Below are 26,406 nucleotides of genomic sequence, written 5' to 3'. Positions count from 1 at the left end.
AAGTAATATAAAGTATTGCAAGAGTTTAAGAGAAAAAACGCCAGTGTCCCTCACTCAGGCCCATTCAATGGCAGAGAACGTATTAGGTAACCATCCCAGATATCCCCAGTGGTGTACTGTCATCAGTAAGGCTACTTGTAGCTGTATCAATGAGCTTAAGCTGAGCTTTAGGAACCTAAGATACAAAAATCAGGTTGTAGTCAGCCTGTTCAGAACAGCAATATTGTAATTTTTCAGTTTCTCCATGGAAAAAAAATTAATGTCCTATTTAAAGTGCACTCCCAAATAGGGGAGAAGAAAAAGCATGCAGGTGACAGGATACCACACAGACTGAGCTCTGGTAAACTGATGCATGGTAGGAAGTGAGAAAAAGCCTCAAACTTTGGAGACTATGCCTTACCAGAAAGGCCATGCATGACCTTTCTGGGCAATTTAGCTCTGCCTGAGGCTTAAGGAGATAAATTACAAATGATGAGGACCCATGTATTATTGTAATAGGGGCCAAACAAGTATGACCTGAATGATACTGTCAGGCTGATATTGACACAATTAGCCCCCTAAAAATAAGAGCTCTTTACCACTATACTACACTTCACTTTGTCATCTTCAAGATGTACAAAGAAAGTTTAATCATCCTAAATGCTGAAGAGACTCAGAGTAAAGATTCTCAAGCACTGAAGAGCCGTCTAGGTAGAAGCCCCACAGAGCTCACTAACCTCTTCCTAGCAGAGGAGCTGCTCTTCAATAATGCAGCATAATTAATGCTCACCATTCTTAACCTCAATCTGGCAAGGGAAACTTAGCATTACTAACACCTTTTACTTTCACGGCTTCTTCTTTTCATCTGCCCTAGAGCATAATGTGCTCCTTGCTGTAAAAATAACGCCAGTATCTCATCCAAGCTGCACAGCAACAGTTTCTAAGGGAAAGAAAGAAAAGAAGTTCTCTTTGAAGTTACCCAAGAGCCAAAGCAGTCCACAGAGGGAAGAGTGAAGAAAAAAATGCAATTTCCAAGGGTATCCATACTTTGCCAGTCATCTTCTACAGAAGGAAAAATAATTCTGGTGGTTACTGACACTCATTTCTCTACAAGTTGCAGATATACTACCCCACCTACCAAAGCAGACATTTTCATTAGACATCTCTGACAACTCCAAAGAGAGTTTGCCACCTAACACAGAACACATTTGCAGTGACTATTTAGGTAGCACAAGTGACTATAGAGATGTGTACTAATCACTTTTTTCCTCTCAAATTGTCACTTAAATTTAGTAATTCAGCAAAAACAATACATCACTCTCCAAATCAGTTTAAGTAAATAAATTCTATTGGGTTTCACATAGTACTACTTACACTTACTTACAACTTGTGCACTTGAAGGTCCCAATTAGTCTCATCTGCCTTTCCCAAATCCAGTCTTAGTCTGCATCATGTCTGTCCACCTATAGCAGATGTAAAAGGCCCTGCCCTACACTAGAGAATCATCAATGTGTCAGAAAAAAATGAATTTAAATGAGAAATGCAAAACTAAGGACACAAACACATTTCATCAGGAAAAAAAAAGTCGGTTAGAGGTCAGGTACCCACAACCACACCACGTGCTCTCCAGAAACAAGACTGTTCACACTGTAGTTAGGCTCTCCAGAACAAGCATAGCCTTCTGCCATCATTTACGAGAGAATACTTGTAGTCTTGTAGTCTAAAAGCAGAATTCCAACACACTGCAAAAAATGCATTTGCTTCCCATTAAGACCAGAAGTACTTTCAGCCTCTCACACTTTACCTCCCACTGCTTATCTAAGCCTTGGATTATATTTCCTCAAACTTGAGCATATTTTTTTCCAAATGGAGTATCACATTGTTAATTTAAGTTTTTATTAGCTAACTTAAGTCTTTCTCCTCCTACTTCCAGTGATGCATGCAATTCACTTCAATTTGATGTTACCTGTTAATGTCATTAGTGTATGCTTAAACCCACTCTGAGGTAATTAATGAAGATAACTTACTGAAAACATTAAGACACCAGGAACACAAACATATACATCAATGATTGTTTGAGGAGCAAAAAAAAAAAAATCCAAGTCTGCTCCAGGGACAGGTTTCAGCACTAGAATAACAATTTTTGTAAGTGGTACGTGACCTCTTCTGACATTAACAGGCAAGTTACATAAGAAGAGAGGTAGTTTTATGCATCTTATAAAGTCCTACCTATGGAGAAAACAGCCCTTACCTTTCTTCCCAGCCCCTGAGGTCTAAGTAACAGTTTTCAGATCCCCATCAAATATCCATCCTAAAATAAAATTAATCAAGCAAATATCATTATGAAACACAGAAATCGAAATAACTGTATCACTCCGTCTTCTCCCTAGATTCTCTTCTTATGGTTTTATCCAGGAGTATAACCTAGTTCGCCTGACAACATTAGCTCTTTATAAAGAGACACTGATTGCTCCTAATAGCTCTATTATCCTCTGGAACAGACTTGTTTATGAAGTGCCCCTAAGTTCGGGTATGATAGTGCATCTCACAGACAATGTGTACAATTCTAGAATAGGATTTGCACCAGCGCACAGTATCATAGAATATCACAGAATATATGACCTGGAGGTTACCTGGTCCAGTCGAGTACCTCACTCAAATCATAGCCAGCAAAATCAAGTCATTCATGGCAACTTGTCAAGGCAAGTTTTAAAATGTCCAGGAGCACACAACCTCTCAGGTCCCTTATTCTAGTGTTTTCATCCCTCTCATGGTTTATAAATGAGAAAAAAAACACTCAATATTTAATTGGAATTTCACACATTACAGCTAAAGCCCATTGCTTCTTATGGTAATACTGTACATCCCCATGAAGCTTCTGGTCCTGTCTCTCCTCTACACCCTCCAGTTAACGTAGCTGAAGACAGCCCTATGGTCTCCCTCTTTGCCCTCCCTTCTCGAGGCTGAGCTGACCCAGGTCTCTCATCCTTCCCCCATATGCCATGATCTCCAGACCTCCAACCAGCCCATCAGCCCTGCTCCGGACTTACTCCAGTTCATCCACCTTTTCCTTGTATCAGGAAGCCCCAAGCTGAAAGCACTACCACAGATCAAGCCTCACCAGTACTGGACGGAGGGGAATTGTTTTCCTCAACCTGCTGCCTACACTCTGTTTGTGCAGCCCACGAGGTGGCCTTGTTTAACCCTTCGCTCCTGCAGGTTCAGCTCCCTCCCCACCAGGCACAAGGGATCACACATGGTCTGGATGATGGGTTTTTTCCCTTTTGGGGCAAAAAGCAAGCATTACCCATCAACAATCAGCTTCCACAGGATTAGAGGGGGTCAGGTCCAGCACAGCTATTTCTCTGCTACTACTGGCCTACCATTCATTCCCAAAGACATTCCCAGCCATCCCTTACCCCTAATAAGATTAAAATAAAGTGTAACAAGTGTAACACCTGTCAAGTTGACATTTTACTAGCATTATACATAAGAACTCTGAATATCACCACTTCCTAGACCATTTTGTGAAAGTCAAGCAAGGTTTTACATTCCCAGAAGAAAGGCTGTTCCTTTCTCTCTTGTTGCTTCTCTTACCCACGCAGCAGTCATCAACCTCACTTTCTTCTTTCTGAAATTAGCCCTATGCTCTGCTTTAGCCTCAGGTTTTAGTCTTTTTTTTTTTTTAACAGCTATTTCTGCCTGGTGACCACAGATGGGGAAGGTAATTATCCCTTTTTTTAAAACTCTTTTCATATTTTACAGTTGTGGGAGGTAAATAGAGCCAACTTTTTGTAGGTCAGGCACCAGGGGGAATGACCCCAATATACTATTCATTCATTCATTTGGTATTTCAGAATAATAACAAATAAGTTACAGCCTGTAAACTGTGCTCACAGCTAGACAGAATACAATGGAGGAGGGCAGATTTGTTGATGAAAGGTGTAACATTAATGATTTTCACTATCATTTTTCATAACCATAGCTGGCTTTTACTCTGCACCACCTTCTCTCAAACAACTCAAAACTTTCCCAGATTCCTTTTTTTTTTTTTTTTTTTTATAAACAGCACTTCATAGTTCTTCAAGTTCTTCAAATTAGCAATGAAACCAAACTCACCAGTCTACCTGTCATTGGATCCCCCATGCTCCTCTTCCTCCATATAGCCCTACTAACACTTCCCAGGTTCCCATCATCACTTAAATTCACACCGACTCTTTCCCATTCTTCCCCTCTTACAGCCATGTGAACTGAATTTGTCTACAGCATTAAAAATCCACGACAGTTCCCAAATGGAAGTACGGCACCTGCAAGCAAGGAACAGAGCAGAGAATCTTCCCTTCCAAAGGAGTTGACAAGCAAAACCAGACATCCAAAGCATTTCACGTGAACCTCTGCAGAGCTCTCAGTGCCTGTTGGCACCTGAGCTTGTTCATTTGGATACCCATTACATTGCTCTTCATCCTTTGGGTTAGAGCTGCTGGGGGTAGGGAAGGTGCAGCAAGCAGGAGATCAAATGGTGCTACTGCACCAAAGCCCCCAGGCCAGAAGGGTGAGGGGACAAGCTACAGCAATGGACAACAGGCCTTGAAGGTAGAAAAACATGTTCACAAACAGATGTCAGAGCAAGCCTGCAGTATGCCACCTTCCACTGTGGAGTTACTCTGGAGCTAGGGACCTAGAGGGACCATTAGATACACAATCTTATTTCTAAGTCACCACCTAGATATTAGCTTATGCTCCTATTGTTTTTACAACATTTTACGTATTATTTTATAAAAAAAAATAATATGCAGACTGTCAGCAGATTCCTTCCTTTCTTTTTGACCTTTCATGAGTCAAACTGCCATACAAACAGGTTTTTGCACCTAAACTCACCCATCTGAAAACACAACAGGACCTGCTGGGGCTGCACAAAAGTGTTTTGTGGCCCACTGGATAAAACACACAAGTGATCTCATTTCCAATGACATATTGCTCATGGTCCCAGCCCAAAAGAGGTCTGAGACACAATATTTTAAAACTGTGGCATTTTTTGGAAGGAAATGTTATTCTGAATTGCTTCTAAAGGTATTCATTTCTTTACTGAGGCTCGGTACATTTGTGTTCATGGTGACTGAAGAGCCCAGCTTTCATACAGTGCTCCCAGAGCTACATACTTTCACCCTCAATATTTAACTCATTCTAAGAAAGCTTTTCACACATAGCATATATGGAACACATGATGGCCGATGTGACAGAAAGCTTTTATGGTTACTTGTCAGACTGTACTTGTCTAACTCCTTTGGGCCTTTGTCCACTTTGAGGCATGTAATAAGACTATTCCCAGGGTTGCACTGAACAAACCTTTATCAAGCAACCTTTGACATCAATGTCACCACAATCATTTATGCTAGCCACAAATATCCCATGATACAGCTGTACCGTATTAACCACTTTTTCCTTGTATTTTTACTTTCAGTTGCAATTTGAGTACTCGGGTTTTGTATTTTGCTTTTTTCATTTGTTTGTTTTTTTTTGTTTTGTTTTAATCTCAGCTGTTGATTTAGTCCTAGCTTGTATATATATAATAAGATAAACACAGTTGTGTCATTCTAACAATAAACCTATCAGTTCCACATGTAAGCTGATGATACTACCTCCATTCCTTGGGGAAGAAACAGCTGTGAAGGTGCCCTTTTAACAGGATACCTGCATCAAAAATATTAGCATACAAGTGAAGCATCTTCTATACAGAATTTTTACTTCAAGAATTCCATTACTGCAGTATATTCACTTGTCTGACACTGCTGTAACTAACTTTACTTTATCAGATTGAATATTCACACTTCAGTACATGACATTTAGTGCGCCTAACCAGAATCAGTTTTTGTCTTATATGATAGCAGTAAACATTTGTGATATTTCCCTTTGTAAATCTTCTGTCCACTTTGAAGAGTGAAGAAAATATAAATAAGTTTATATCTGAAATTCTTATTAACTTACACCTATCTGCCATGTTTTGCTTTTTTAAATAATTTCTCTTACATCCCTAATCTTTTGTATTAGCTATGCAATTTCTTCTGCGCAGGAAGATTATTTTTACTCATCTCTGTTGGGTATTTACCACAGATTCCTATCACAATTCTAACTACTACTTTAGAACAGATTTCCTGGCACAAGATCCATACATCTATTTATGTAGTTAAGTATACACAATGTAATTTTCCAAATGGTTTCAGCCATAAGTACTTTTCAAAAATGTTATCCACTACTAGTATATTAAAATGCCATTTTGTGCAATACAACAAATGCGTGTAACAAATGGTGGGCAGTGGAAAGGAAGTAAAAATCTCATTCTCTCTTGAAATTATAATAGACCCAACTCAAACATTGTTTTTCTACCCATCAGTGCACTCGATTTGAATGAAGTCAGCTCAAAACCCAGACTCTCTATAGCCCCAGTTACAATGAGAAGCTTCTTAATCACATTTAGCCTACAACCCAATCTCTGTCCATTTCTTTTTTTTTTTTTTTTTTTTTTAAAGAAACCAGCATTTGGTCAGCCATTTTTTAAAATGAAACACAGCTGATAAATTCATTGGGAAGTCTTTCTAGCTAGACCAGACAGAATTGCCTCCAAAAGCTGGCAGATCTGCCTGTCCTTTTCATCAGGCAGTGGCACTGGAGCCTTTAAAGCAAGAGCTGTCATCACACACTGCAGGAAGGCTACAATTCCTGGTTATAGGGAATGTGCAGGCAACATACACTGCAAAGAATGCCAGGCCATTTTGTATGGTTCATACAAATACAGAAGGTTAAAACCAAGTCATATACAAACACAGCCAGAGGAGTAGCAGGTTTTGGCAAAAAACTCCTCTATTACTTTATAGAATTTTTTCATGATGCAAGCAGGCACCATCAATGGTTGGCTTCCATCAAATTTTTGTTTTCTACACAGTTTCTGCTTCCAACAGTTTAACGTTGCTCTATATATACTCTTTCAGAATGGTTGCTTTTTCACTTCCTTCCAAAACGTTGATACCCAATCGCAAGAACGCAAAAGGGCTAAATTTTGCTCCAGTTTAGGCTGGCTTTATTGAAAGATTATTCTTTGATTTAGGAAGGAGTTCTGCGGAGCTGTTTTAATCAGCACAAGCACTTCAATAACAAGCCTCAAGTTGACAAAATTGTCTGTAGCACTAAGGTAAGGGAAGAATGCAATACTTCAGATTACAATTCCACTATAAATTCCCAGCTGGGTTGGCATCCTCTCTAAAATAATATCAGAAGACAGAGACAAAGACTAACTTCAGCTCCTTCCATCTTCATTATAAGGGCCTCTTATACTTTCTGACATCCTGGTAAGCCCCACTCTGCTCCCCGAGCTGTTTCACACTCTATCATAGCTTTGCTGTAACACCTTCTGATCACAGTCTAGATATTTGAAGGATTGTGTTGCTCTTTTCAGTCATGAAAGACAAGCTTGACCTAATCATCCACTGCCCCTTCAATTAGCAAAAAGCATCAGATGAAGACATTTCTCAGTGAAAATCTTATGCCTTGCATTATACAGTTGATAGAAAAGATCATACAGCCATTTATCCACTTAGACCCTAAAAGAAGGGGGGGGGTTCCTTTCTTCCATGTCATTAGCCGGAAAACTCAAAGAGCAAACTCACAATAAGTCAGACTGTGAGCTTCAAAATGCTAACGTGCTCTTTTTCAACTCAGAATTTCTTGTCTGTTCTGCAGGTGAAAGATTACAACGCTCAATAAGCGATGAAGGGACGACTAAGATTAACGGCAATAGTGCTGCACACTCCTTGTCCTATGCCTTGCTCTGCTTGAACATGAATCTTAGGGCCACAGATTTCATGACTGGTAGCACAACTGGGTAGTACACCACAGAAAACAAAATGCCATCTCAAAGAAAAATCTCAGGTGCAGATCTTCTGCTAAGGGCAGACTCCATAAAGCAGAAAATGATTAGAAACACTAATCCTAATTCTCAGCATCGGTATCAGAGAAAACCCAGTAAAGCAGAATACAGTTCACGAAGGTGATTACTGGACAGTTTTCACAGTATCACCTTCTGTGAGTGTTTTCTCTCGTGGTCTATGTTTAAAAACAGTCACCACAAGCAGAAACAGCCATCTTGACCAGCATGTACCAAGACCACTTGGCAAATCAAAACATCATGCAGTAAACAGCCACCAACACAGATTTGTTTCAAAAACCACACAAGTACTCAAACCCAAGAAGTCCATGTGGACACAGCTATTCCATTCGTAGGGTTTCTTCCCTCCCCCCCACAAAAGTTACAAAATGCAACTCTACAATGAAAGGAGAAATGGAGATGGTTCCTTCCTACCAAATCTTTACAAATGTTTGCCTACAGCAGCATGTGAGCTTGTAGGAAGCCCTGTCACTTATATTTGCATGGAGTTCACATTTCTACCCCATAGCATAACCGGCAGACTATGCTGCTTGCTTTCCAGTGAATGGGCTCCTGTCCTGCCCAAAACAGACAACACAGAAAATGTAATCCTTCATTTTTAGACACAACTTTTTCTGTCTTTCCTCTTGCGTTTGCTCATGCATTTGTACTGTATCATCAATAAGTGATAAACATAACTCATCAGTTCTTAATTTCCAGAATGGAGAAGAAAGATCAGAAAAAAACATGAAAACAAACTTGAAATCTGGATTTCCATTACAGAAGGTAATATAGAAAAGCAGGGTGGAAAGTCTAACAAAAATATTTTAATACACAGAAGTCATGAAAACTCAGCGAGTATGAAAAATTGAGTATGAGTCAACAACCTGTGCCTGCTACAAAAAATTTGCCTTTCTTCGGATTAATTCTCATGAGAAAGACTGTTCTGCTCTCCAGGACAGAGAGGAGAGGCAGGACACAAGCTTATGCATTAAAACAGTACGTGCAGCTTTCTTTTACTTCCACCTCCCTTGCCCTAGAAGACCACTACAGAATGGTGAAACAAACACCCAGTCAGGAAAAGTTGAAAAACTTCAAATTCAGTCATATTTTCAAGAAATCATTCAGATTTTTGTTTTCCTTTAGACCTTTAGAGCAATGAGCAAGATATCTTCAAAGTGAATAGCTAAGACATCATAATCTTAAAATCAGAACTGTGCAGAAATGCTTGGATTCGCTTTATATCTGTGCTTTGGGAGGCTAATTTCTCTGGACAGTATTTTTAATGGCAGGTAACCACACATCACTGAGTTTCAATGGAACCAGAATATTTAAGTTCCTTAGAAACATTAGAAACCCTTGCTTTTGAAATCCAGGTTGTCAAACTAACTTACTAGAGGTTAGTCTCTTCCAGTAGAATTCAATTATTCTCACCTAAATTCCTAAGTACTGCAAAGAGTTATTTTTATTTAAGGTCAGATGATTTGCATTTAAAGGTAAGCCCATTCAGGGATTTGTAGGAAACCATATATTTCATCTCTGTCAGACTTTTCTTTGTCCTTGACCTCACTTTAAGCCCAATTAGTATTGAGGCATTTTAGATCAGCATCCAGAGCGACATGGAGTCGTACAACAATGCCTACACATGCTTTCAAGCAATTGAATTCGAGCCTGAGGCTCACGTATCACGAATCTGTGTCCAAATCATACATTTACATGTGCAGTAAATCCATTCAGACATCAGCATTAACAACTCACTTCCCTCCTATCTCCACAGTAACCTGCTAACAAGGTTTTCTAATTGTTCTTTGAAAACAGAAGCCAAATGTATACAAACATGATTTAAAATAACAGGCCCTCAGAAAAACCTGGAAATCTTGTAGAAAGCAAGTTATAAAAACACCAGTTTTACTCACCCCAAGTGTGGGAGCAGGAGGGATGGGATTTCCCCTACAAGCACTTAACCTATTACAAGAAATAATAGTCATCATGCCTCTAATCAGCTTTCTTGCCAAAGAAAGCATGAGGAGATACACCTACTTGGCTGCTCCTTGTTTTCTATATCCATAAGGTGCTGTACAACAACTTCTTAGGTCCCCAAGGTAGCATAACTAGTCCAGTACTCAAAAAAGGCCAGAGCTCAAGCACTGGAATTCAATGCTCAGATGATAGGCAATTTTAAGGAGACTTGAAACGCATACCGCAGGGTAAATAGAACAAGTAACTAATAGAGAAAGCAATACTCACCTGGGGTCAAGTTTGAACCCATCTTGTATTCCATTCTGGTTGACAAGCTTTACTATTCTGACACATGCCCTTGATGGCACAGCTTCTACCTGGCATTCAGTTGTCCCTTCTTGCTCTCCAGTATTATTTGACTTTTTCTTTGCTGTCTTTTCTCCAAGGCATGCACTCACCCTGTCTTGATTTCCATCTGACAAATCCCCATAGGTTTTTTGCAAGTCTATTTACAGAAATCCACTTTCAAGCTTCCATTCTCAACTTTCATTTCTCAACTTTCTGTGATTCTGTGAAATTCATCCACATTGTTTTCATTTGGCTGAGGGCAAGGACTATTTCTGTAATTGTCAAGTTGCATATTTGAAGAAATAAAACAGTCTCCAAGTCAACATGGATTCTGATTAAGTCTGAATTAAATAGTAAGAGCAGATGACAACACAGAAAGATGATGATGGAAGCAATGAGGCAGTAAAACAACTGTCTTGACAGGTTTTTCTAAGAGGTATTTATTCTAGTACACATATTGTGGCATGGGCACCTAAGCATTCAAAGCAACTATTCTGAGGGATTAAACAGACAACATATCTCCACAATTACCAGGCCAAAAGGTGACTTAAATGTAGGTTTTGCATAATTTCTCACTAATGCCAGCTGAAAAAGATGGCTATTCATTTCCAGAGTTTGTGTGCTGGAGGAAAGGGAATGGAGCAGAAACAGGGGAGGATCCAAATGCTCAGACATTACCACAGTTTATGATCATGCAGTCAGTTCATCCCACTGCAAGCCTCTGCCCAAACCAGAATTTCAGCCAAATGGTAATGTCCCTGAAGCAGGGCTCACAGGCTTTCAGCCATGTACCACCACTGTATTCCCTCCATAACCCCCGAAAAAGATTCAACCTGAAACCCAATCTGATGCCAAAAAAGCATAGATGGAAGAGCTTTACTGCCAGCTTTTGCATTCAGACATTCCTAGTTCTCCAATAACTTCTACACAAATAGCAAGAGGAATGGACTAAGGTTTTGGCACTGACCCCCTCCAGGTTAGCACCAATCTGCCCTGCAGATGCTTTTGCCACCCTGTCCAGTCATAACACAATCAAATACCCACACACCCCTGAAAACATGGTTTACCTGTTCTGCAATGATGACAAAATAATGAGGACTGACAGACAGTTCACCCTCACAATAGGAATCACTATGATCCTGATCCTCTCCCTTTTTGCATTGTTCATTTTCCTTGCAGAAATGTGTTTAAACTTTACCGAAATGCCAGGAACAAGCAGCTCTTCCAGTACTGCAAGGTCCAAACATTACAGCTCCTGAGTAACACACAATTCTAGGCCACTGAATAGTAATCTGGCCAGGGGTACGTTGCACATTGTTTAATAGGTACAGCCAAGCACCTCCAACGGTAAAGGCATGCTGTTCCTAGGCATTAATCAAATGTCTGGTGAGGTGTGCTAAGCTCTAGAACTAAGTCTCTGGAGATGTAAGGGCTTCAGTTTACCCACTATTTCATCTTCAGAGGGTGCTGCTTGTGATCTAAAAACAAACGTATGCATAACATTCTCTTAACTGTCTCCTCTTAGATTTGCCTTCCCCCTCCTTTTTTCTTAACCCAAGAATAGGGTAATTCGGATCCCAAGTCAGTAGCTGTCCTTTGTATATCCTGTAGATGGTTCCTGGTACCTGTGAAAACAGTAAGGCCACAACGTGGCACAAACCTGGACGTTTATAAACCTAACACCACACGATTTAACTTTCCCTTACTGCACTCTTCGCACTGCTCAGCTGATTATGACAGCTCACTGAGAGGTAAAGTGACGAGCCTGTGTAAACTTAAAGGTGGACCTTACTTTCATCAAGTGCACACAACAAAAAAGCACAGCTTTGGAGTCACAGAAGCCACCTCTGCTAGCAAAGCCTTGCCACACACAGCTCACACAGGGTTAAAATACATTCAAAAGGCAAGTGACATTGAATATTTGAAACCTGCCAAAATGATTCATTTTGTAGGGACGCTCTCCACCTGTGCTTGCTAATTGCTGCTAATAAACCCGTTAGAGGGCACAGAAGTCACATGAATATAAAAGAAAAGACATTCACATAACAGATGCAAAAATAAGATAGCTAAAAAAAAGACCTGATCCTGCATTTACTGTTGATTTTTATATATAAAGGTTAATATAAATTCATCACCACTCCCCAAAAATATCTGTGCAGGGAGACATTATATTCCATTTATCTTTTCTCTTACATAATAAGCAAACACCAAGATCACAAGTTTAACACTTGTGAGAAGAAAACAGCCGTATGCCATATAAAACAGTACTCACAGAAAGGAAAGTCAATGCTCTTTCAGCGTCACAGTATCCGATTCTAATACAGGTGCAGGAACATTTTCTGGTGTTCAGAGATCTAGATAGTCAGATGCTACTACTTTTCTTCATTTCTCCCAATAAAGGATGATGTGATAAAAGCAGAAAAGCAATGAAAGAAAGCAAAATAAGTAGGATAATCTACCTTTAAGACAGAGCATTCATGGACTTCTGGACAACAGTGTGATAATTTTTTCTCACTAGAAATGCTTTCTATCATATCCACACAGAACTCAATGGAGGATGAGGTCAGCCAAGCTGTATGACGACCACTGAAAGAGGATATAGTCCTCAAAATATTCTTTCTTAATATGTATAAAGCAGCACTGGGAAAAGTATTAATTCTTCCAAACACTTTACACATCACTAGTTGCAGTTATCCACTCAAATTCTTCTCCAAGGCACAATGCAACTGTACAGAACGTGGCAGAGATGACAGGGTTGGTTTTTTTGTTGGTTTGTTGTTTTTTTGTTTGTTTCTTCGCTATAGTTGGGTTAAGGCCCAGAATCTCCTCCTTACTCCAGGATGATCTATACAAACGTGATTTCATTTTTTCTTTTAAGTTCATCTCCCTCCTTCAGATATACTAAACCTTCCTTTCAAGGTCAATTTGCTTTCCCAAGAGTAACTAATTTAGCATCACAGTATCATGATGAGAAAGGCAAAAAATACTCTCTGTACTGGAGATTAGGACACTGAGGCACACAGCAACTATTCCCTGATTCACACGAGGAGTCACAAGAAAACAAACCCTGCCCTCCCAGCTCCATTGGCTGTAAGACCATCCTTAATTCATTTTACAGTCAAAAATACTACTGCATTCATTTCAGCTCTGAAGCATATTTACAACCTAGGGTATTTTTAAGTAATCTGATCCTCTTTCTTGGTCTTCATCACTTAATTCCGAAATTTATTACTGCTGAGATTTTTGTCCATTTAAAATGAGATGTTCTACGATCAAAGGATTTTTATTGATTTGATCCAATGTCTAAAAAGACTCAAGTGCCTCTTGACACTTTTTTCAAGAACAAAATCTTGCTAGCTCATTTTCTTAATGTCCAGAAGAGTGTTAATGTATGCTGTGGCCTTTCTTTCAGAAGATACACTAAAGGAAACAACTTGGTCATCTGTTCTTTATGAAAATCCTGGTAGCTTAGTATTTCACCTCTTAAAATTTGAGAAGTGCCATTGGCTTCAAAACTTACTTGGTGGGGTTCATACCTGTATACTTACCAGTAGTATCATATAACACCCCCCCACCTTTTTTTTTTTTTTTTTTTTTTAGAAAAAGCTAAACAAAACAGATTTTCAGTGAAGTTCTTCCTCTGTCCACCACAGTATTTTCTCAAGAATGACACCAGGAATTATTCATTTCTACAGACACATAGGATCAGATTTCATAAACATGACGCAAACCCATGCTTCCTACACTTACAGAAAGACAATGTCTCCCCTTCCCCAGTTTTTGGCTCAATTATCCTAAAAGGACTTACTTTGCAACAAGTTCGTTAAATTTTCTCAGGAGATAGTTGAGTGTTTACCAGCCAGGCATTCTGTGCCTCTTACTAGATGTCCATAGGAGCAACATCACCTTTTTATTATTTGAAAGTACTTCACCAAAGGAAAGAAGTCCTTTAAACTAAAACAATTCAACACCCACTTTGCTGGATCTATTTTAAGAGATGGCTAGTGACACACATACATAGTTACTTTTAACTGCAATCTGCTGCTAAAAGGGAAGCAGATTTAGTCCAGAAAAAATGTGTTTTTCTCTTTTGCAGTATTAGTTCATTTTTCACCTCATAAAAGCAACAGTTCCATATGACTGGGAAATGTAGGAAAAAAACTATGGAGGAAAAACTGCTGATATTTGTAGTGCCCTTCTAATTTTGACTTTGAGAGACTAACTACATATGCATGTATGTTAGGACCACACGGTAAAGGTCATAAGGATAGAGTTTCCATTTAAGTTTCCCAGGTAGATCCTATTTTCCCCACTAAAAATTTCATCCCACATTGACAATCAGAACCAGCTGCCAGATATCTTAAGATCTAGGACACCACCACAGTGCACAAGCTGTAAATATATTGGACGTATACATTATATGCATCTCATTGCCACTGTGTGGTCACAGAACACAAAGAAAAGGAGACAAACACCTGTGAGAAGCATCTGTTGGACCAACCATAACTTATTTCCAATGGTTCTGCACACACAACGATTCTGACACTTCATGGACACAGGACTTGCCATACACAGTTTTTATGTAGGTACACTGAAAGGTCCCTGGATGAACACCCATGAAAAGCCAAGGAGAAACTGACAGGTCCTGCCAAGCATTATTCTAAAGGTGTAGTTCTGTAGCTGCCTGCTAAAGACAGCACACATCTACAAATGAGTATAGACATTTTTGGTTTAACAGGCCAGCAAGTTTGCATGTTGCTCCTTTCCCGCTCTCCGACCTCATGCATTGTAGTGGAGAAGTGAATGATTATGTTTACAGTGAGCCATTTGACAGCTTGTAACAATCACTAATGAAGAGACCTCTGTTACACTCATGGATGCTACCAGTGGTAACTGCGCATACATTCAATATTAAGCAAAGGTAATTTCATCACTCCAAACGTAACAATTGTGTCCCTAAAAAGCAGAGAAAACATTGCTAAGTGATATAAATACTTTTCAATCATCTGTATTAAAATATACTCCCTGTGCATGTATACATATAAGTACTGGATTGATCTTCATGCTCATATTTTTATAATGAATTTTAAAAGCTGTCACACTGAAATGTTGTTTTAAATCAACAGATAGTGTATTTCTGACAATCCTTGCCTGACGTATATCATCCTTTATTGCATTACAATGGACAAGAAGCTAACAGAACATGATTCATTACTGCAAAGCATTGGATTCTAAGGTAACGTCTCAATGAAAACTGTTGAAAGCAACGCTATGATGATTTTGATGACCTTCACTTCCAATGGTTTGAGGGTGTTTTTTTTTTCCTCCAATCTGAAGGAAAGTAAATACTGAGAAACCTGAACATCTATCAGTAACTCAACAGTCACAAGTATCCAAATGCTTATGATATATCCAATTTTCCTAAAGGTATGCTCAATAAGAAAAAAAATCCACTTAGGTTTAGGAATGTTTCACACCTGGAAAACTGTCCCCATCCCCCCCAGTCCTGCCCTCAAGGCCCAGAGTAAATTATGAAACAGATAATCTAGACTGCCACAATCATCTAAAAAGAAAGAAGAAAAACACAGAAATAAGCCAACTGTCCTACAGCATACCAGTGAGGACGAAAACCTGCTGATTGATGAGTTCGCCATTTTGGAAAGAAGAGACATTGAAGCTGTCAAGCACTGACACTGACTAAATGACTAAAGCAAGTTGAAATATTTTCATGTCTTTTGTTTTTTTCAGACATTTGAATATCACATTTTCTCTGTTTTGGCTCCTTTTAATATGTGGTTTCTTCTAGTACAGAACAACATATTGCCAAACATAAACAAGGTAAATTATCTGCTGAACAAACATATAGGCTTATAGGGTTACCCAAACAGAAAACTGGAACTTCGCATGCTCCAGCTTCATATAAAGCTATGGTGTCTCCTGGGAGAAATTCTAGTGTAAACACTAATGTAATTTATTAACTTTGATATTCTCACTTAGAAATATATTCACACTTAGAAATTTGCTTCTACTGGGTGGATTCAAGTCTCCATCTTTGTGATTGTATATAAAGTGATAGTGGAGAACAGCTTCATCAGCTGCATATGAATAGCTGAAATAGGGTTGGCTAAAAACCATCCAACACAGCACTTTATCTCTGACAAGAGACAGCAGTAGATGTGTAGGAAGCACTGAAAGAACTTGGCAAGTATAGAGAGAAACTTCCCTAGGTACCCACTTAATTCAAATTCAAGAGTGTCAGAAAACATGAAGCTTGTAAGGTATCTATATAATAGCAGTGCTGACATGGTGTTTAATGATGGGCTTGCAATCATGATTTTATATATATATATATATATATATATATATATATATATATATATATATATATAAAATTACCTTTGAACCCATCTAGAGATTTTGGATCAACACCATGCTCTACAATGTCTTGTGGCAAGGCGATCCTCATGATATAATCTTATCTTGAATCTGGCATGTACTGGTTTCATCTGATGCTCATTTTTGTAACAGAATAGTGAGCAGGTTTTGCTTGTTTGTTGGGGGGAGGGCAGCTGGTTTAGAGTTTTGTTTGTTGGTGGGGGGTTGTTAAAAAAAGCTTACTCCTCCTTAATTCCCATGATTGGATAGACTTCTACCCTATCTTTTCTGCACTATTTCTTTTTCAAGACTAAAGCAATCTTGCTCCACTTAGCCATTCCTTCAGCAAAACCAGTCCACATACATCTCTGAGCACCCACAAGGTGGTTCATTTACAGAGAAAGACAATGTCTATGAGATGTTTTCACAACTACCTTGTTGTAGGCCAAGTCCCATTCTCTCATGGTTATCCTCAGGCAGAAGTCTCACGCAGAATATGTGATCTCGCACTACCTTCCACAAGAACTGCATTTCAAAGCAGATGTGTTACACCAGCCTCAGCTTCTACTAGCCCAGACATGACCCCTCAAAAGCTACTGTGAAAGCAGTTTCAGCAGAGCTTGAGGGCCAGGAGTGGGAAGGGTGGCAGAAGCTGGATGTACACCATAAAATGTTGGACCCTTCCAGTAAGTTGTGGTCCATTTAGGCTATGTGTCCATTACTTTCAGCCCCTACCCAGGAAATATCTGATTGCATGTTATGGGCCAATGAAAGGAACTGAAATGAAAATATTTAGCACACTGTTAAGCTGTCCCACAAAAGTGTCAACACATCATACTTAATTTTTTCCTAAGGAATTTCCCTAATTTGTAAAGAACAAACATTCTCTTGCTGTTATTTTTTGCATTCATTTTTATGGTCCGGGGATAGTCTGTGAACAGGTACAATAATTCAGCTCATATTTCCAAATATAAATTTGATGTGTGTTTTCAAAGCCATTTTGACCCATTAATGTCCAAACGTTTCATAAGTGCAAAAACTCACACCTACAAAATGTAATTGCCTATTTCCTGAAGCACTGACAGACATCCAGCTGTACTGAAAACACGTACATGTGAGTAGAGCCTGCCAGGCCCCCAGATCTGCTATTTAAGTAAATTCCATAAATTGATTCAAAACACATTGAAAAACTGAAAATCCACTTCCTTCCCTCCCAAATCCTTTCAGGATAAGCTGTTGCTGTAAGAAACCATTCAAGAACTTAAAGCTGCCTCCCACAGAGGAAAGCAGAAGCCAGTTGCCTCATTCAGCAAGACTGATCATCCAAATTGCTAGCTTTTCGTCTGTTCTAAGAGGACTCCATAGGTAGATCAAGGGCAGATAGAAAGGATACCACTAGATAAAAATCAGTTTCCAGCCCACCTGAAATCTGGCATCTTTTAAAGCCAGCTAAACAAGACTCCAAATGTGAACATACCCACAAAAAAAAGATTCAAAACTTTTCATGCAAAGATGCAGAATCTGTGTTTCAAAGAATTGATTTACAGCTTCCTCTGATGTGTTTTGAAGTCATTTTCAATAGAAGATACATTTCATTCTTTAAGCACAAACAAGACCAAACCTTGCAGCACACTTTTCACACCTTATACTATGAGTTCAGTGGTTCCCTAGAGGAAAGGGAGCACTTTAAAGGAGGAGCTCCAAAATGCATTTTTTTGCAGGTAAAATACTTCATGTTACCATGATCTACCACCTTTCAATTATTTTTTGTAAATAATTATGTTTGTATTCCACGTTCATGCATGCATTAGGAACAAAGAGCCTGGCTGGTGGCCCACACAACACGCTCCCAGCACAAGATAGATATGAATGTACTAGATACAGTCCAATGCAGGGCCACAAAAATGACTAAGCGTCTGCAGCTTCTTTCATATGAGGAGAGGATCTGAGCTATGACAGTTCAACCTAGAGAAATCGGGATTGCAAAGAAAAGAACCTTATCAATACATATAAATATCTGCTAAGAGGGAATGAAAAAGAGGCAGACAAGACTCTTGTTCATGATGACCACTGACAGAACAAGAGGCAACAGGCACAGATTGAAACACGTGAAACTCCATGTGAACAGAAGACAACTTTTTAACCCATGTGAGCAATCGAATACTTGAAACAGGCTGCCCATAAATGTCATGAGATGCAGAGACTCTGAAGTCAACTGCTAGTCCTAGGCAGCCCATTGCAGTTGTCCCTACTTGAACGGTGGTATTGGAGTAAATGATCTCCAGAGATCCCTTCCAACCGCATTCTGCATGTGAAAAGATTGGAATACAAAGAAGCCTCTGTTGCTTGCACAATTGTGTAGAAGTCAGATGCAGTCTCAGTCCCCCACCCTGGTGATGGAGGTCTGCACCAGTTAAGCCACGATGGTGTTCCATGGTGTTTACTCTGTGCACTTTGAGCTAAAGACCTCCGACAAAAGAGCCCCAGCACTTGGTTTGATTCAATAACTCTTGCTGTAAAGCACAACCATTCTTAGCAAGACTCAGTGCTGCATCAGCATGACTATATCACCTTGAGACAGCACACTTCGAGAGGGTGTAAGAAAAGATTCCTTTCATCTCAACCTTGGATTTTTTTTTTTTATTTAAGTACACCTACCAGTGTAGCCTACAATCCTTGCTGCATCTCCAAGGCCCAGTGAGAAGATACTCCTGGTTCAAGGCTTCCATTCATAGTCTGTCTTGCCCTGCCAGCTGTAACCTCCCCAGTAACTTCCTCTATTGCAGAGTTACTGCATTTTATCTGTCCTTCTGCAGCATGCTGAAAAGCAGCAGCAATAGTCAGTGACTTAAAATGAGCTAGAATTTATAGCCTCATTCACCCCTCTACAAAAAGACATTGGGAAAGGTAGCTTACAGTACCATAATTTCTTAATATCTCAGAAAAAAGATTTTTCTTACAGTTTGAAAATATGTATTCCCTTTCTATTTGAAAACAATAAGTTTTTAAAAAGATATTCAAAATAAAGCTTCCATTGATTTCTTATTGATACAATCAGGTAAAACTGACATTGAGCTATGTAAGAATATTACAGTTCATCTGCAGTTGACATATGCGCACCTCATTCTCTCCTACTCAAAGTTAGTCTTCAAAATGTTTTCACATACAAAAAAAGATCACTTACTATTTTCTACCTCCCCAGGGCTACATAGATCAGAGCAGCAGCTAGTAAGCTACTGACCACAGTTAGAATCACTGTATCCTGCAGGCCATTCACTGGTCCTCTTTCTTAAAATATGCAGCAAATACAGTCCCCACTCAGAGAGCCACAAGTGCAAACATTTTAGGTCTGTATAATTGTACTATTCTGCTTGTTTTTGTCCCCCCCCCCCCCCCCCCCCAACTATTTTACATTTGCTTGGAAAAACGATGTTAAATTTGCATGCAAGTATCTATCAGACAAAAGCAAGAATCAGCAATACCTACACAGTTAAAAATGCCATCATGCTGCTTCTTGTACAGTTTCAGAACAACGACATTTTTTCCTTTAGAAAACTACGCTTACAAAACAATTGGAAAGTCTGAGGTGCATCTAGGTTTGCAAACTACTGCAGCATGCAGATATGATAAACTAATTTTGCATAGTACAGGTTATGTAGAGATTTCACTATGGGATTCCCTACCTGGCCCTGCAACTGTCAACCTCTGGTTTGAGCTTAGCATGCCTCACAGCATTCTGTTACTCTTTCTTCATGCCTGCCTTTCTCCTGTTGCAAGACAACACAACTTTCCTATTCTAAGCTGTCATTGGCCCCTGCTTGAGCCTCTGTCATGTTAAGGTCACGTTCAGCACAGATCTCATTTCTTCCACCCTATGGCTAACGAAGGAGGTGGTGACCAGATACTGCTCTTAAAGCTTTAAGAGCATAGTCTTGTTGATAAGTCTTCCATTCTTCTACCAAGACCAGCACCTGGTCTAATTAAAGAGATCCTACAAATGTATTTTTTTCTTAAATCCATAGCCCACCTCATGCTACCCCATCTACCTGCAACACCAGTATTGCTACAGTAGACAGTAAACATACATGTACACTAAGCAGCAGTGCACACGCCCATGCTACTGAGCATCCTACTGTTCCAGAGATAACCCAGAGGACTGACTACCCAACAGCCCCATCCAAAAAGCTCCATGTAAGGCTGAACACCTAATCATTTTGTCAAGAGGAAGCAGTAATGTAGAAGAAGTAGTCCTACCTAATCATTACAGTTGCATCGATGCCCAGGTTGCAAAAGCAAATAGTTTTAAGATGTGCTAAATCTTAGATTCTCTAATAAATTAGGTATTGTTCCTTAACAACCTTGAAGGACTTTTCAGCTAGGTCCAAAAATTTCCTTGCTATTTCCCTTATGTCCTGCTACTACCCAGGAAATATGAAAGGATTCTCCTTGACTGGCAGCTTTTGTTTACATTGTTTTTATCACATTTATTATTGCATTTATTAATTGCATGCTCTAGGGATCATGATGCAGGAAGAGGTTTTTCCACTTGAGATATAATTTGGCAACCAGGGAAAAGCAAGCATGGTTCACCTTCCTCTGAAACACTGGAAACTGGCCAAGGTTAAAAATATGATAGAGGTGAAGTGCACTAATCCTAGTAGGGCATTAAACCCTGTCAAGCATTAAACTAATCATCAGCTCTGGGATCAAGAGAGGATTTGTCTCCTAGATAAGACTGATAGAGACTACTGAAAATGTTTTTGCTCACCTCTGTATTTGTTCTGAGGAGCGGAGGGCTCAACTATGGGCTCATCTCTCACCAAGTCTCTCTTCTTCCAAGGGTTTTTGATGCCCCAGACCCTCTTGTTCCCCCCTGAGGAAGATCAATTGTAGCCTTTTGCTTCACATTTTAGGTTTGCTCTGGGACACCATTTGCTATATTTGTTTCAGTACAACCCCAAGCCTGGGGCCACAATCAGAATACAGACTTGTGAGCTAGTCATCTACAGCATGGTTGCTTGGGATAGCAGAGGACTCAAGATAAAGCCAGATGACAACTGCTGGAAATAGTCATACAGTGAAAGTGTTCATATAATAAAGCATCCCCCCCACTCATACACCATGACAGGCTGACTTCACAACCACCACCTTTATGTCAGAGACCCCACACAATATTTCCTGCCTCTAGACCTGTTAGCTACTTATTCTTTAACATTATTAAACTATTACTAGCTATTAACTAAAAACAATGCCAAATTAAACCTAGTTATACTCTGTTGACCTTATAAACCTGATGGAAATATGCATATGACCTCTTTTACACCCTGAAGAATATAGAAGGCTATTCAGCTCAATAACACTACAGACTTGTGCTATGATAGAAATAAAATACATTATAATCCTCCTATCAAACTTGTCTGTCTTTATTCTAGAAAGGAGAATATCAAACATTTGAACATTCATCATCTCCAATGTAAAGGAATTACAGAACAAATTGAGCCTTCTATTGCCAAGAAGAAGGTATTTAGTCATCAGATAAGTCCTTGACAGTAATTATTTTATCCAGAAAATAAGCTAGCATTCAGTAAACAAGATAGGATCAAATGCAAAATGGAAAAAATAGCTCCAGATTTTTCTTCATTCTTTGTATTTGCATTTCAATTTTACAGCTTTGCTAGCATCCGGGCAGCAAGATAGCTGCAAAATTAAGAACGTCAAAATATGGAATTTCCACAATATATTTTCACTAACACATTACATTTTTTAATTTTCAGCTATTATTATTATTATGTAATTATACAAATTGCACTAATAATTAGACAGCAACTCTAAGAGAAAACTGGTAACAAAAGAATTTAGCCTGACACTTCACATTATGCATAGAAGTAGCAGTTGGAACTTCTTCACTGACACTCTCCTCTAAAAAGGACTCAAAAATAGGAGAGTTGGAGAAAAAGCAACTGAATGGCCATTGAGCTCCAGATACAGTCAGCAGGCAAAAAGCCTGAAGAGCAGCTGAAGGAGGAAGAGACAAAAGGGACTGAGACCACCATATAACTTCTGAAAACCTAGTGAAACAGAGAAAGTGTTGGGAGAGGAAGCAAGCTTGGAATCAGAGTAACAGTAAGGCAAAAATGATTCCATCGCTCTCACTACTTGGCAGCAGGACCAGTTCTCTCAACTGTGTTAAAACCATAAGCTCTCAGCCTCTGGCATCAGACTTGAAGGGTATTTTTTCCCCTTTCTGGAGTACTATTTTACCACAACTTGGCTCCATAATTTGGAAGGCAAACACCTTCCTCTTAGGTGCCCTACAGCTGACTGAAACCGAAGAGATTTTCTGAACACCTGTGTGACTACAGAACTAAGCCAGAATTGGCTTAGTTGCAACTATTACACAGGAACTGCAAGCACACAAGTTCCAATGTATACTAAAAGACCACCAGTCATTTCAAGACAATATGCTTGTTTCTTATGGCACGAAGACCTTATCTACAGTATCGGGTGTTTTATAGGGGAGACAGGTACTGGAAGATAATCCAACAATTCTAGAAGCTGTATATCATAAGCTCAGCTTTTGTATAAAAAACAGCATTCAAGGCAAACGTTCCTTACTTTACAAAATCTCTTGTGTCTCAGTCAGTCTAACAAAGTTAAGAAAATTACCTCCTGGCTTTCCATGTGTTGGGGTGCCAGCATTGTGTCTTCCAACACATGCTGTTCTGAAACTTCATGCCACAAACAAGCCATGCCTGTAATTTTAAACAGCTGCCTACTAAAACCTTTACATTACATGTTATAACAATGAAAGCTTCCACACTAGTAAAGGTGATTTTCTATATTTGAGTGCACATATACTTAAATATACCCCTACATACACAAGCATTCTGAGAACCTGTACTTTTTATTCTGTATGCTTTTCTCCTTGGATGGCTGAGTCAAGCATGATGGATTACAGTTGCTGTACAAATACAAAGTCATTCAATGATAGCCTGACAGAGGGTATTTGCTTAACAAAAAAAAAAGAAATAGTCTGTGAACTAGCATTTTGGGCATTACTGCTTCTAATAAATCAACTAAAGTGTTCTCTGTTGTTTTTCCTCAATAATATTTTGTTAAAATTTCTATGTACCACCTTAAGTGTTATCTTGATTAAGTGCTGTACCTGATGCCTGAAATTGAGCAGCAGTTGAGGAAGTAGCAGCACAGAAGTGCTTTGTAGATCACAACAAACCTCTTGAATGTTATTTCTCTTAGCTATAAGCCCAATGTAACTGCATCCTTCTTGATATGCTTAGCTAATAGAAGTAACAGATGAAAAACCTTAGTTTTTTAATAGTGCTTACAGCTGTCAAGGCTAACTCACCAGCTAATGGCTTGAGGAAGCAACCTCCAGTGCCAGCTAGAAATTATACCAATATCTGATAAGGCTTTTAGTGATTAGCTGTCTGCATTCTTGGCTGTTTCCAAGAAGATGGAAGCACTCTCCTATTTGCGTAGATGTTCTTTTCCATTACATTTCAGATAAATAGCTACTAAAAATAACTGTTACTTGCAGCTTTTGGAATCAGGGTCTTAGATATGAGGCAGCTCTTCAGCAAGGTTGACTGACAAGAAGCATGCAGTAAGCCTTCTTTCAAAACACAAGGTACCTTGTGGAATCCACAATCGTATGCCTACATGTGCTTTTATTATTGTCATGCACACAAAACAGATTATCTGATTATAAAAATAGAAAAATAGAAAGAAATCCTGCAATTCGTCAGCAGCGCAAGCTATAAGGATGCCAATTAAAAGTGTCTACCCCATAGCTCTGTTTCTCTCTCCCTCTCTTCCCCCCCACGCCCCACCCCCTTACCATTACCCATTCTGAGTTTTGGTGAGTTTCCCAAAGTATGTTTTCTGAGGACTTATATTTGAGGAAGAGGAGTTTTAAAAATGTTTGGGGCCATATTTAAGTCACAGTAATCTTAAAAGGTTATCAATACTAACCAGTAAAGAAAGTAAGAGTACCACTTCAGTGTCTAATCTTTCACTTTTTTTTTTTTTTTTTTTTTTACAAAGCAGCCATTGATTACAGCAAAGAGTACATCATAAGTAAGGCTACTTGTTAAGAAATTAAGTTAAAGTTTAACTCCAATATCATAAAAATCCTTATTATAAGAATTTAATAGCTACCTTAGACAACAGTAGATATTCTCCTCAATTACATAAGAACAACCACATTTATATTACTTTAAGGTGTCCATATAAGTGGGAACAAGGTAGACAGTTCTTTGCAAATCTACCTGGCATTCAGAGATCTGCATGTGCAGGGTACATGCACCTACTGAAAGCTAGCTCTGAAAGCACAGGTTGTGAACATAGCCTTAGGAACAGCTGCACATAACTTATCTTTTGAAGTTGGAGGCAAAGAGAAGAATCTAAGGTGGTGGTGTCAGATTGTGGCCAGCTGAAGGTGCTCAGAAATCATCCTAATAGCCTGTGGAGAAATATTTCTGTTTCTCAAAGGAAGCTGAAGCTTTACAACAGTAATGCAGTGATGCACTTTGTTATTGCTAATATTAATTACTGGTGCCATTTTATTTTGTGCTTTCCTTTTCATATCACCAGTAACAGAGCTCCAGATACTGTTGTTCACCCAGCTGCTGCTTTTCCCCAGGCCCTCAATGACCCTGGTATAGCAGAGGCTGGAGTAGAAGACAGCAGTCATGAGACACCTATATATGCTGTTTATATCTATACCTGAAGCAACTATTGATCTCGCCAAATAATGACAGCAGATAATGCAGATGTGAGCATATGTAAGGTATAGCAGGGTTATTTTTCTCAGTATTCTAGCAATTTTGACATTCATAAATGTCTGTTCTCACATTTGACAAAAAAATCATTAACAAAAAAATGAAAAGCTTCTTAAGATTGAAACAAAAAGTCTAGTTGTTACAATTAAAAATATTTATGGTTCCCCACATAAGTTTAGAGAAGTAATTAGGTATTCATAAATCATTCCTGCACTGACCATTTTTTTGTGACAAAGGTTGTCAGTGAAAGAAAATATTCAGCCCTTAATGTTAGAACTTAAAACTAATTTTCTTTTGACTGTACCAGCCTCACTGAAAGTGAGATTTAAGGTGAATATATTAGGAATAGACAGGCTCCAAAAATGTGGAATTTGCAATGATATAGTTGTTTTCATGGCATCTCATCCCCCTCCCCCAGAAAAACACCCCTAGGAATCTATCAAGTTGTCAGCATGGTGCTTTCCCTTCCCACACACTATCAAATGTTTCCCTTTCTTGAAAAGAATCCAGGATAATACTGACCACTGAACTAAGCAACAGTTAACCTGAAGATACATAAGCAAATCCTGGAATTTGAAGCAAGATTAATGACATCGTTTAAAATATACTTTACTAAAGGCTTACAAAAATGTCTTGGGACAATTTTGAGGTCACTGAGGTAAATACTCTAATTCAGTGCTGCAGATATGGCTCTTGATTTGATTGCCAGGAAGCCCAAGCATCAGGCTTCACATGGTTTAATAGCCTTCACTGACAGCAGCTTAGTCACTGAGCTGCTCATGGCAGCAATGAGTTTTCTAAGTGCCTCTAGCAGAGAATTCAGTGCCACATATTCAGCGCATGAAACAAATATCTACTGTGATAAAGGAACATTTTCAGCAAATGAAGGAAAATATTCTTTCCCCTTTATACCCCCAGTTGGCCAAATGGAGATCATTTCTCCCCATGTGACAAAGCTTCCACAATGAGCCCAGCTAAAGAAACTGCCTTTATATTCTTACAGACTGAAGGGTGGGAATTCACACG

The 26,406-nt window shown here is 39.1% G+C and overlaps 1 long non-coding RNA gene across 1 annotated transcript in view; it reads right to left on the bottom strand.

Moving 5' to 3' along the window:
- Positions 1-26,406, bottom strand: part of LOC121068530 — a 58,529-nt gene that overhangs the window by 7,153 nt on the left and 24,970 nt on the right. Inside the window, exon 2 of the long non-coding RNA XR_005818936.1 lies at positions 2,231-2,290. This is a non-coding gene — a long non-coding RNA (uncharacterized LOC121068530). The remainder of the gene's footprint in view (positions 1-2,230; positions 2,291-26,406) is intronic.

Source organism: Cygnus olor, chromosome 3 (genome assembly GCF_009769625.2).
Source record: "Cygnus olor isolate bCygOlo1 chromosome 3, bCygOlo1.pri.v2, whole genome shotgun sequence".
Classification (NCBI taxonomy): Eukaryota; Metazoa; Chordata; class Aves; order Anseriformes; family Anatidae; genus Cygnus; species Cygnus olor.
Note: the sequence above shows the minus strand (reverse complement) of the source record. Positions and strands in the feature narration are given on the sequence as shown.